The 12,639-nt window shown below is 37.9% G+C and overlaps 2 long non-coding RNA genes across 3 annotated transcripts; both read right to left on the minus strand.

Moving 5' to 3' along the window:
- Window positions 1–632: 632 nt before the first annotated feature.
- Window positions 633–2,711, minus strand: LOC138889160 (uncharacterized). Of its 2 annotated transcripts, none has more exons than XR_011406892.1 (3): window positions 2,342–2,711; window positions 1,705–1,836; window positions 633–1,014 (listed from the first exon to the last, which is right to left on the minus strand). It is a non-coding gene; the product is annotated as an uncharacterized lncRNA (long non-coding RNA). The 2 variants fall into 2 exon arrangements; XR_011406893.1 differs by lacking the exon at window positions 633–1,014 and adding an exon at window positions 1,101–1,506.
- Window positions 2,712–8,507: 5,796 nt separating this feature from the next.
- Window positions 8,508–10,011, minus strand: LOC138889159 (uncharacterized). The gene is made up of 2 exons (XR_011406891.1): window positions 9,749–10,011; window positions 8,508–9,243 (listed from the first exon to the last, which is right to left on the minus strand). It is a non-coding gene; the product is annotated as an uncharacterized lncRNA (long non-coding RNA).
- Between the last annotated feature and the right edge of the window lie 2,628 nt (window positions 10,012–12,639).

A 12,639-nucleotide genomic window follows, 5' to 3' on the forward strand; every position in this document is an offset into this window, starting at 1 on the left:
CAAGCCTTATAGGCCCAATAGATGGTTGACAGGATCGACCAACTCCGAGCCGAGATAAACAAGGTCAAGGCCATGGCCGAAGGGTGGAAAAGAAAAATGGACCAATTGGCTTCGGAGAAGGAGACTTCCCAGGAGCAATTGGAATCAGTAGAGGTCCAACTCCGAGTGGCGAAAGAGAAGGCTGAAGCACGGGCTCGACAAATTGTGGACCTTCAAGATCAACTGGGCTCAGCTGCTGCTGAACGAGATACCCTTGGAAAGGAGCTTGAAATAGCAAGGTCCGAGTCGGAGACAACCAGGGCTGATGCTGAAGAGATGGTGGCCTAATACATGGCCGATGTTAAGGCTTTTGAGGCCCGCCCTGTAGCAACCCCTTTGGGAGGCTACTACTTAAGAAACAAATCTAATTCCCTACTAACAAAATATTAAAAGAGATATTAATAAAAATATCAAAAGTAATTTAGTAGCGGAAATAGGCCCATGCGAAAAGGTTCAAAGTGCAATATATTTTTTTTAACATACACCATAATTTTATTTAACATAAAATACAATGTCAAAATATTAACACAGGGTGATATAACCCTTCTTGAGCGATCAAGAGATTAAAACAACTTTCTAACAAATTTATACACTCATTCAAAATCACTGCAAGTTTGTATTATACATAAATTTTAAACTATCGGGTATAAAGAAAGGGAAACTAGTTTTCTCCTTTTCTACATATTTACAAGACCTGAGTCATTAAAATACCCTAATACAATAAAGTAGGTTACAAATTCAAGTTACAAGATTTTTTTTGGTCTTTAAAAACCAACAAGCCTCCAAATAACATAAGTGTGACATATATATATATATATATATGCATATATATGTATATATTCTGTATATCCTGTACATCATGTATACGTCCCAAAACTATGCAAAACCAAGGTGCATATGCAAATGTGATCTTCATAAGTTCTTCCAAAAGACTAATTTACCCTGACCATCTTCAGATTTCATCCCGAACATTTCCTACGATAGAAAACAACTATCGCTAAGCATAAAGCTTAGTGGTGTATAAACTTTAGGCTTGGAGTCATTAAATTCTCCAATTCCCCTTTTCAGTCATAGTTAGCTCAATTTAACATAATTTAAAACAAGTGAACAAATATATCAAACATACCAATATCAAACTTTGAAGTGTTTCCAAATATTAATAACAATGCTCAAGAGTCTAGAAAGTGTATACTATCAATTTAAGGAAGTATACCAATTATCCATTTTTCGCCCAATATGTACGTCATGCCATCACACTAAGCATAATCAAATATCAAGATGGACCGAAGCCCCAAATCAAGTAGGGTCAAAACCCAATAGACAAGAGAATCAAGAACCATATTAAAAATGGCTTCCTAGTTCGTACTTAACACGGACAAGTTCCATAATCCAAGACGAACTACAAATCCAAAGTCAAGATGGCAAAAGATCCGAATCAAGAGGCATGCCAAGTGAGTGACCAAATCACTGCCACAAGAAGGACAAAGTCCCAACAAGAATGCAAAATGATCAAACAATCCGTACGAATGGGCGATTTAGCAAATTTCTGACAAGACTTAATATAATACGAATAAAACAATATAAATTGAAGACAATAAAAACAAAATATCAGGTTATTTCAACATATTTCCAGCAAGCAAAAAGAGTACAAGTTTATACACAAACCTTGGTGTTTTACCATAAAACAGTTCAATCACAACTTGGGGACGTTCGAATCGTCTACGCCGTAAACAAACCAAATCTGTCCACTTCCTCAAACACTTCTCCTTTGACGTTTTTTTTCAAGGGTTTATATACCTTAAATACATAATCAAATATCTAAATAAGTTCAGTGATTTAACAAGTCAACTAAACATGATATTGGTGAAAATTACCCAAAAACGTTTGAAACAGAAATTCTGGACAGTATCACTGTTCTATGTTGTGACTCCGTTTTGAAGATCTATACGGACAAACTAGACTTTATAGTCTTCATAAAAGTTGTAGATCTATGTCTTACCGTTTCAGAACATCTTGAATAACCACCATATCAATTTTGAACAAAAAGCTATGCTAAATTTACTAACAGCAGTACATGGAGTATTTCAAGAACTGAAAATCTGGACAGCACCTGCCTTGTACTTTCTGACTCTTTTTCAGGTACATAACAACAAAACTAGATTTTGATTCCTTCATAAGAGTTGTAGATTTATGAAATAACTTTCCAGAAAGTCCTAGATCACTTAAATCGGAGCTCTGTACAAAAAGATATGTAGAAAATACTAGTAGATGTCTAGTATAAAAACGGGTTATAGAAACTTACCAAGAGGAGCAACTTGATCTTCACCAAAAACGAATTTTGTGTGTTGATTTAGTAGAAATCCATGGGTTTTTTTTTGATGAACCTTCAGCTTCTTGTTCTTACAGAGGAGAAAGATAGAGAGAGATAGAGATAGAGAGATAGAGTAGAAAGATAGAGATAGAAAGAGAGGGGTAGATATTTCTTCTTCTTTTTTTGTTTCGGAAGAGTAGAAGAATAGGGAGCTTACGGATAGATATGAAATAAAATGATTCCTCAACTACTAAATATTCTTAGATAAATACAAAAGGTTGGAAACCCAAAACTTAATTATATACTATATTTAATAACAACTCGTCAAAATAATATTAAGTGTTACATATAGCAACACCATGGAACTTCCTTGCCAATATTAACACAACGTAAGTAAGAAATTTTCATATACTGACCATTTCACATTTAGGAAGTGCAAAGTAAAATATTTCCTCGTTAAAAAAAATGCTCAATCAAGAATGCAAATATTGTAAAAATTTTGGGGTGTTACAACTCTCTCTCCCTAAAAACAAATTTCGTCTCGAAATTTACCTTGTACTAGTCCCGAAACAAATGTGGATATTGAACTCGCATATCCTCTTCTCGCTCCCAGGTAGCTTCTTCGCCTGAATGATTTCTCCAAAGAACCTTCACTAATGGGATTCTTTTTTTTCTAAGCTCTTTTATCTCCCGCGCTAAGATTTGAATTGGTTCTTCTTCATATGTCAAATCAGGATTAACCTCAATAGACTCAATAGGAAGAACATGAGATGGATCTGAGCGGTATTTTCGAAGCATAGAAACATGAAAGACGTTGTGGATCTTACCTAATTCAGGTGGCAAAGCTAGCTTATATGCAACCGGACCAATTCTTTCAAGTATTTCATAAGGTCCAATAAATCGAGGACTAAGTTTACCTTTTTGGCCAAATCTCATAATCTTCTTCCATGGAGATACCTTTAAAAATACCTTATCGCCCACCTGATGCTCAATTTCACGTCTTTTAAGATCAACATAGGACTTTTGTCTGTCTGAAGAAATTTTCAAACGATCCTTGATGATTTTTACCTTATCTTCAGTTTGTTGCACAATCTCAGGACCCACAAATTTTCTTTCACCAACCTCATTCCAACAAAGAGGCGTTCTACATTTTCTCCCATATAAAGCTTCATAAGGAGGCATGCCTATGCTTGATTGGTAGCTATTATTGTAAGCAAATTCTATTAGGGCCAAATGTTTGTCCCAACTACCCTTAAACTCAATAATGCAGGCTCGAAGCATATCCTCCAAGATTTGTATTACCCTTTCAGACTGGCCGTCTGTTTGTGGATGGAAAGCGGTGCTAAAATTCAACCTGGAACCCAAAGTTTCTTGCAGACTAGACCAAAATCTGGATGTAAACCTCGGATCTCTATCGGACACAATAGAAACAGGGATTCCATGCAGCTTCACAATCTCATTAATGTACAATTCTGCTAAACGTTCCAGTGAGTAGTCCATTCTGATTGCCAAGAAATGAGCACTCTTAGTTAGTCTATCTACAATGACCCAAATTGCATCATGATTTCTTTGAGTACGTGGAAGTCCAGAAACAAAGTCCATCGTTATCATTTCCCATTTCCATTCAGGTATTGACAAAGGTTGCAGTAAACCAGCTGGGACTTGATGTTCGGCTTTTATTTGTTGACATACCAAGCATTTAGAAATGAACTGTGCAATGTCTTTCTTCATACCACTCCACCAATAGTGTTCCTTAATGGTCCGATACATTTTAGTACCTCCAGGATGCATTGCATAAGGTGAACTATGTGCTTCAATTAAGATCTGCTTTCTCAATTCATCATCATTAGGAACACACAACCTATTTTTATAAAATAAGGTACCATCTTTCCTTAATGAAAAATTTGATTCTCTTCCATTTTGGACTTCTTCAACCCGTTTCACCAGCTTCTCATCTAACTTCTGTGCTTCTTGGACTTGCTCAAGTAAGACTGGCTTGACTTGCAAATTAGCAATGATAGAACCATTAGAATTAAATGAAAGGCAAACATTCATGGCTCTTAATTCAAGAAGCAAAGGCAAATGACTTAGAATTAAACTTGCAAGGGAATTGCGACTCAACGCATCTGCAACCACATTGGCTTTACCAGGATGATAATCAATCGTGCAATCATAATCTTTGATGAGTTCAATCCATCTACGTTGTCTCAAGTTTAACTCTTTTTGTGTACCCAAGTACTTCAAACTCTTGTGATCAGTAAATATGTGACACTTCTCTCCGTACAAGTAATGCCTCCAAATTTTTAAGGCAAAAACAATGGCAGCAAGTTCAAGATCGTGAGTGGGATAATTTAACTCATGTGATTTCAACTTTCGAGAGGCATAAGCAATTACTTTCCCTTCTTGCATCAAAACACAACCCAAGCCACGATGAGATGCATCACTGTATACCACATAATCTTTTCCTTCAGCTGGCAAAGAAAGTATTGGAGCTTGTGTCAACAAGGATTTGAGCTTTTCAAAGCTCTCTTGACACTTGTCATCCCATACAAACTTAGTATCTTTCCCCAAAAGTTTGGTTAAAGGAGAAGCTATAATAGAGAAGCCCTTCACAAACCTTCTGTAGTATCCTGCTAAACCCAAGAAACTCCTTATCTCAGTTGGAGTTTTAGGGAGTTTCCAATCAACAATAACTTGAATCTTACTAGGATCAACCTTCACACCTTCAGATGATACAATGTGCCCCAAAAATGCCACTTCATTCAGCCAAAATTCACATTTGGAAAGCTTAGCGTAGAGTTGTCTCTCTTTCAGAATTTGCATGACAATTCGGATATGCTTATCATGATCTTCTCTATTCTTGGAATAGACTAAAATGTCATCAATAAACACTACCACAAATTGATCGAGATAAGGCTTGAATATACGGTTCATTAGATCCATAAATGCGGCAGGAGCATTTGTTAAACCAAATGGCATTACCAAAAATTCATAATGGCCATACCTGGTCCTAAAAGCAGTTTTAGGAACATCTTGCTCCCTCACACGCAACTGATAATATCCAGACCTCAAGTCAATTTTTGAGAATAAGCTGGCACCCTTCAGTTGGTCAAACAAGTCATCGATTCTAGGCAGTGGGTATTTGTTCTTGATTGTTACCTTGTTCAGCTGTCGGTAATCAATGCAAAGCCTAAGAGTGCCATCTTTCTTTTTCACAAATAAAACAGGAGCTCCCCAAGGTGAAATACTGGGACGGATGAAACCTTTCTCAAGAAGTTCTTGCAATTGAGCCTTCAACTCTTTTAATTCAGCTGGAGCCATTCTATAAGGAGCGATAGAAATAGGGGTAGTTCCCGGGACAAGATCTATAGGAAATTCAATCTCCCTTTCTGGAGGCAACCCAGGAAGATCATCAGGAAATACATCAGGAAAGTCGCACACAGTTGGTATGTCCTTAAGACTTGGACTCCCCAATCGTGTATCGACTATATGAGCAAGATAGGCATCACAACCTTGACAAATCATTTTCCTTGCCAAGACCGCTGAAATAATATTAGATGTCAATGATCTTTCTCCTTGAACTACTATGTGTGAATGTGCAGGAGTTCTAAATGTCACTTGATTCAACCTACAATCAACCACTGCGTGGTGCGTATGGAGCCAATCCATGCCAACAATAACATCATAATCTTGGAAGGGCATTTCAAGCAAGTCGGCAGGGAAGACCAGATTTTGAATCATGAATGGACAATCTCGGTAAATCCTGTTAACAATAGCCTGATGACCTAATGGACTCGTGACCAGCACATCAAAGTCAAGTCTCCCAGATTTAACAGTATCAGGAAATGCAAGTGATGAGCAAACATAAGAGTGCGAAGATCCAGGATCAAATAGTGTAACAACAGATATGCCAAATAAGTGAAATTTACCAGCAACCACGCCTGGGCCATCCTGGTCATTCTTCTGTCTCATAGCATAAACTCGTGCAGTAGCCCTTGACCCACCAACCTGATTAGCTCCACTCAAACCCGCTGCTTGCATATTTCGAGGTCTAGCACTGCTATTAGCTTGAGAATGAATAGTGGCAGGCTTTTGAACTGATCCCTCTGTATGTGAATACGAAAAAGGATTAAGATTAGGACAATCCTTCACTTTATGATCCATACTTCCACAATTAAAGCAAGCACCGGAAGCTCGTCTACAGGCACCATAATGATTCTTCCCGCACTGTGCACAAGTAGGGGTATGAGTTTTGCCTTGGCCATAACTTGAAGTACTGACAGTAGAAAATTTCGATTTGTTCTGCTTATGATGTAATGATTTATGTGTACTCTCAGTCTTGGAATAATCAAACTTTCCCTTTTTGGATGGACCGCCATAATCTGAATTACCCTTCCTAAACCTGTTTTCTCTCCTACTAGCTTCTTCCTTGTCAATTCTTTCCCAAGTAAGAGCAGCTGAAATCAGCTTGGAAAAATCATCAAGTTGTAAGATTGCCACTGATTTTCGAATGTAACCATTCAAACCTTCTTCAAATCTTCTGCACTTGTCTCTTTCACCATCAATAATACCTTTAGCATAGCGAGAAAGCCTGAGAAAGTTTTGTTGATATTCTGCAATAGACATACTTCCTTGTCTTAAATTCAAAAACTCTTTCTTTTTAGCATCACAATAGACAGGGGGAACATATTTTGCACGAAATAATTTCACAAAGTCATCCCAAGTCAGCACCGGAGGTTTTGCTTTTGCATTTGGCACACTTACCCACCAATCATAGGCGTCTTTTTGTAAAAGAGAGATAACATACTTAAATTTGGAAGCATTAGTACACTCCAGTTGTTCAAAGACCCTCTCCATGCGCTCGAGCCATTGTTCAGCTACCGTGGGATCTGTAGTGCCTTCAAATTCAACTCCGCCCATTTTTCTCATCTTCTCAAAATTCATTTCACTAGGTTCTAACCTTGTCCCAGCCAAGTGACGAAAGAACTCAGCCATTTGCTGGAATGAAGGAGTCATAAATGGAGTATTATGACTCATTGCTCTTGGATTACTGCCCACTTCATTTCCACTAACACGAGGATGATTTAGGTCAGGCAAGGGTTCCTCATTTTCTCCCTGAAGGTGAGGCATGACATTATGCTGAGCCTGACTTTCATCAACGGATTCAACAACTCTATTCGAAGAAGAGGCCATATTAAAATTCCTATAAAAGATAAGATCACACTGCATTAGGGACATGTACATGATGCACGTGCACACAGAATCCAATAAATTAAATTAAACAAGTATGCAAAAATTTATAAACTCCAAGTCATTTTCAAAAAAAATAAAAAAATAAAATAACAACAAATACTACGTACTATCACAAAGAAAAATCCTAGAATCACAAGCCGTGACTCTGATACCAAAACTTGTAGCAACCCCTTTGGGAAGCTACTACTTAAGAAACAAATCTAATTCCCTACTAACAAAATATTAAAAGAGATATTAATAAAAATATCAAAAGTAATTTAGTAGCGGAAATAGGCCCATGCGAAAAGGTTCAAAGTGCAATATATTTTTTTTAACATACACCATAATTTTATTTAACATAAAATACAATGTCAAAATATTAACACAGGGTGATATAACCCTTCTTGAGCAATCAAGAGATTAAAACAACTTTCTAACAAATTTATACACTCATTCAAAATCACTGCAAGTTTGTATTATACATAAATTTTAAACTATCGGGTATAAAGAAAGGGAAACTAGTTTTCTCCTTTTCTACATATTTACAAGACCTGAGTCATTAAAATACCCTAATACAATAAAGTAGGTTACAAATTCAAGTTACAAGATTTTTTTTTGGTCTTTAAAAACCAACAAGCCTCCAAATAACATAAGTGTGACATATATATATATATATATATATATATGCATATATATGTATATATTCTGTATATCCTGTACATCATGTATACGTCCCAAAACTATGCAAAACCAAGGTGCATATGCAAATGTGATCTTCATAAGTTCTTCCAAAAGACTAATTTACCCTGACCATCTTCAGATTTCATCCCGAACATTTCCTACGATAGAAAACAACTATCGCTAAGCATAAAGCTTAGTGGTGTATAAACTTTAGGCTTGGAGTCATTAAATTCTCCAATTCCCCTTTTCAGTCATAGTTAGCTCAATTTAACATAATTTAAAACAAGTGAACAAATATATCAAACATACCAATATCAAACTTTGAAGTGTTTCCAAATATTAATAACAATGCTCAAGAGTCTAGAAAGTGTATACTATCAATTTAAGGAAGTATACCAATTATCCATTTTTCGCCCAATATGTACGTCATGCCATCACACTAAGCATAATCAAATATCAAGATGGACCGAAGCCCCAAATCAAGTAGGGTCAAAACCCAATAGACAAGAGAATCAAGAACCATATTAAAAATGGCTTCCTAGTTCGTACTTAACACGGACAAGTTCCATAATCCAAGACGAACTACAAATCCAAAGTCAAGATGGCAAAAGATCCGAATCAAGAGGCATGCCAAGTGAGTGACCAAATCACTGCCACAAGAAGGACAAAGTCCCAACAAGAATGCAAAATGATCAAACAATCCGTACGAATGGGCGATTTAGCAAATTTCTGACAAGACTTAATATAATACGAATAAAACAATATAAATTGAAGACAATAAAAACAAAATATCAGGTTATTTCAACATATTTCCAGCAAGCAAAAAGAGTACAAGTTTATACACAAACCTTGGTGTTTTACCATAAAACAGTTCAATCACAACTTGGGGACGTTCGAATCGTCTACGCCGTAAACAAACCAAATCTGTCCACTTCCTCAAACACTTCTCCTTTGACGTTTTTTTTCAAGGGTTTATATACCTTAAATACATAATCAAATATCTAAATAAGTTCAGTGATTTAACAAGTCAACTAAACATGATATTGGTGAAAATTACCCAAAAACGTTTGAAACAGAAATTCTGGACAGTATCACTGTTCTATGTTGTGACTCCGTTTTGAAGATCTATACGGACAAACTAGACTTTATAGTCTTCATAAAAGTTGTAGATCTATGTCTTACCGTTTCAGAACATCTTGAATAACCACCATATCAATTTTGAACAAAAAGCTATGCTAAATTTACTAACAGCAGTACATGGAGTATTTCAAGAACTGAAAATCTGGACAGCACCTGCCCTGTACTTTCTGACTCTTTTTCAGGTACATAACGACAAAAATAGATTTTGATTCCTTCATAAGAGTTGTAGATTTATGAAATACCTTTCCAGAAAGTCCTAGATCACTTAAATCGGAGCTATGTACAAAACGATATGTAGAAAATACTAGTAGATGTCTAGTATAAAAACGGGTTATAGAAACTTACCAAGAGGAGCAACTTGATCTTCACCAAAAACGAATTTTGTGTGTTGATTTAGTAGAAATCCATGGTTTTTTTTTTGATGAACCTTCAGCTTCTTGTTCTTACAGAGGAGAAAGATAGAGAGAGATAGAGATAGAGAGATAGAGTAGAAAGATAGAGATAGAAAGAGAGGGGTAGATATTTCTTCTTCTTTTTTTGTTTCGGAAGAGTAGAAGAATAGGGAGCTTACGGATAGATATGAAATAAAATGATTCCTCAACTACTAAATATTCTTAGATAAATACAAAAGGTTGGAAACCCAAAACTTAATTATATACTATATTTAATAACAACTCGTTAAAATAATATTAAGTGTTACATATAGCAACACTATGGAACTTCCTTGCCAATATTAACACAACGTAAGTAAGAAATTTTCATATACTGACCATTTTACATTTAGGAAGTGCAAAGTAAAATATTTCCTCGTTAAAAAAAATGCTCAATCAAGAATGCAAATATTGTAAAAATTTTGGGGTGTTACACGCCCACCCGCTCTTTGGGGGAGGTTGGTTTGTGGGCCGCAAAAAGATCATCCTCCTCCGGCTCATCCCTGAGCCGGTAGAGCGAGTCTGAGTCTGGAGCTAAAAAGCTGGAGCTCTCCTTTGGCTTACGGGCCAATCTTCTCTTTGGTTTTTTCTTCTTAGAGATCGGGGAGCCCAGAGCTCTTATTTTCTTCTTCTTCTCTCCTGCTGCAGCCCCAATCTGACCTGAAGCAGAGGAATCAACGGGCAAGTCCTCGTCCCCGACCGGAGGCCTAAGCTTGATGGTCTTTGGCAAGCCTGCGAAAAGAAAATAAGAACGTGATGCTAGAAGAAGAAGCCTAATATAACTTATTCGGGAAAGAAATCTTACCATGGGAATGGGCCCCCCAACGATCCTTCAAGAGTTTACGCCACGAGCGCTCGAAGTATGGCATCCGTGAGACGATACCCTCGATCCACTCCTTGAGCCGAGGGACAGCGTTTGGGACTCGAGCAACAGCTACACCACCACAAATACCGATGAGGAAAAAAGTGATGAACATAAAATCAACATTTAAAGGAAAGTTGTGCTTACGTGATGCATTCCACCTCTCGGGGAATGGCCTAAATTCGGCGGGGATCAAGTCCGAGGTCCTTACCCGGACAAAATGCCCCTTCCAGGCTCGATCCTGGTCCTCATTGATGCTTGAGAACGCGGCTGTGCTAGCCCGGCGTACGAGCTTTATCAGTCCCCCTCGAAAGATTCGGGGACTGTACAAGTGGAGTAGATGATCAATGGTGAGCCGACATGAGTCGATCTTGTTCATGAAGAATTGAAGGAGGATTACGATCCTCTACAGCGATGAGTGGATTTGACCGAGTCATACTTCGTACCTCTTATAGAAGTCTATAATGACCAAGTCCATCGGGCCTAGTGTTAAGGGATAAGTATAAACACTTAGATATCCCTCGACATATGTAGTAATGACCCCGTAAGGGTCCACTATATCCTTATCTGCCTAGTTGCAGTCCTTTCGGAACTTAGGGAGGACATCTTTGGTGATCAAATATATCTCGGTGCCTTCTCATGCCGACCCTGCACCGAAGAGAGTTTCTTAACCTTAAAATCGTCGGCGACCAAAAACCCCCTAGGAATGAACATTTTCAAGGGAAGTTCGACAGCCGGTTGATCGGCAGCTACGTCAGCAGCGAACCTCTCCAGGTTGACTACATTGGGAGTGGTTTCATCGATTTCGATAGTCGGTTGAGAAGAAGAAACGACTTTTTGGGGAACAATCTTGGAAGTCTTTGCCATTGTTATCCAGAAAACATGTTTTAGAAAGTGAGAAGGAAGATTGGGAGATGAAGGGTAAGAGCTTTGCTGAGAGAATCAAGTGCGCTGGTTTAGGGTAGAAAATAAATAAAAGTTTGCAATTTGCCGAGAGATCTTGAAAAACGAAGGTAAAAATGTTGGAGTATGAACAAAGGCAATGATATATTGAAGATTCGAATGTAGAAGCTTGGTTAAAATTAAAAATGAATGAAGGAGGGAGTATTTATAGAGACTTTGCACCGTTTCACATCCAGGGACAGCCTGCCAATGGCTGTCACGCATTTGAAGTCATTATGACGCGACTGACTGGACGTTTCAGATTCTTTGTCGTTTTTGTCAAGGCGTATTGGAGAAGGAATCGAAGAGCTCATATCGTTTCTCGTCATTTCCGTACGCTTACTCTTCGAGAAATAAGGGGACTATCTGTATACGGATAAAATCAAGCCCATGGGACGCCTCGATTTCTGATGAAGTAAACGGAGCGAGAGACGTGAAGGCAAGGAACCAGAATCGAGGCAAGGAGCTCCTCGATCCGGAGTCCAGGCAAAACACCTTCCCTCGAGAGTATCAGGGTGATGGTCCCTATGTCCGATTCGAACCCCAAAGGTCTTAGAGAGCATTACCAGGTAATCGAGCACAACCAACAAAAGGCCGTAATATCCGCGACTAGCCGAATATCACGACGTGAATCTCGGCACATATCGGCTGTGAATTGGTGATTAGTTAAATGGAAGATTTTTACCTTTTATGGAATTGTACTTAGGGTAAAACTCTCCTATTATATAAAGTAGGGAGGGGAAGGGGAAGGGGGGGGGAGTCTGATTATTCATTAGACAAATTGTAACACGCGCATCAAGGCAATCTACTTTCATTTTTCTCTATTATTGAAAGTTCTTATTTTTGTTCACCAAGTGCTTCGTTATTGTGAGTCCGAGATCGAAGGCAGGCATTCCATTAAGGCTGTTATCGAGTTCGATTTCACCCCCCCTACACACACATAATTGGTTTGATACTTTATCACTTCTTTTATTTGTTTAATCTAACGCAATCTACTGTTT

Source organism: Nicotiana sylvestris, chromosome 4 (assembly GCF_000393655.2).
Source record: "Nicotiana sylvestris chromosome 4, ASM39365v2, whole genome shotgun sequence".
Taxonomy (NCBI): Eukaryota; Viridiplantae; Streptophyta; class Magnoliopsida; order Solanales; family Solanaceae; genus Nicotiana; species Nicotiana sylvestris.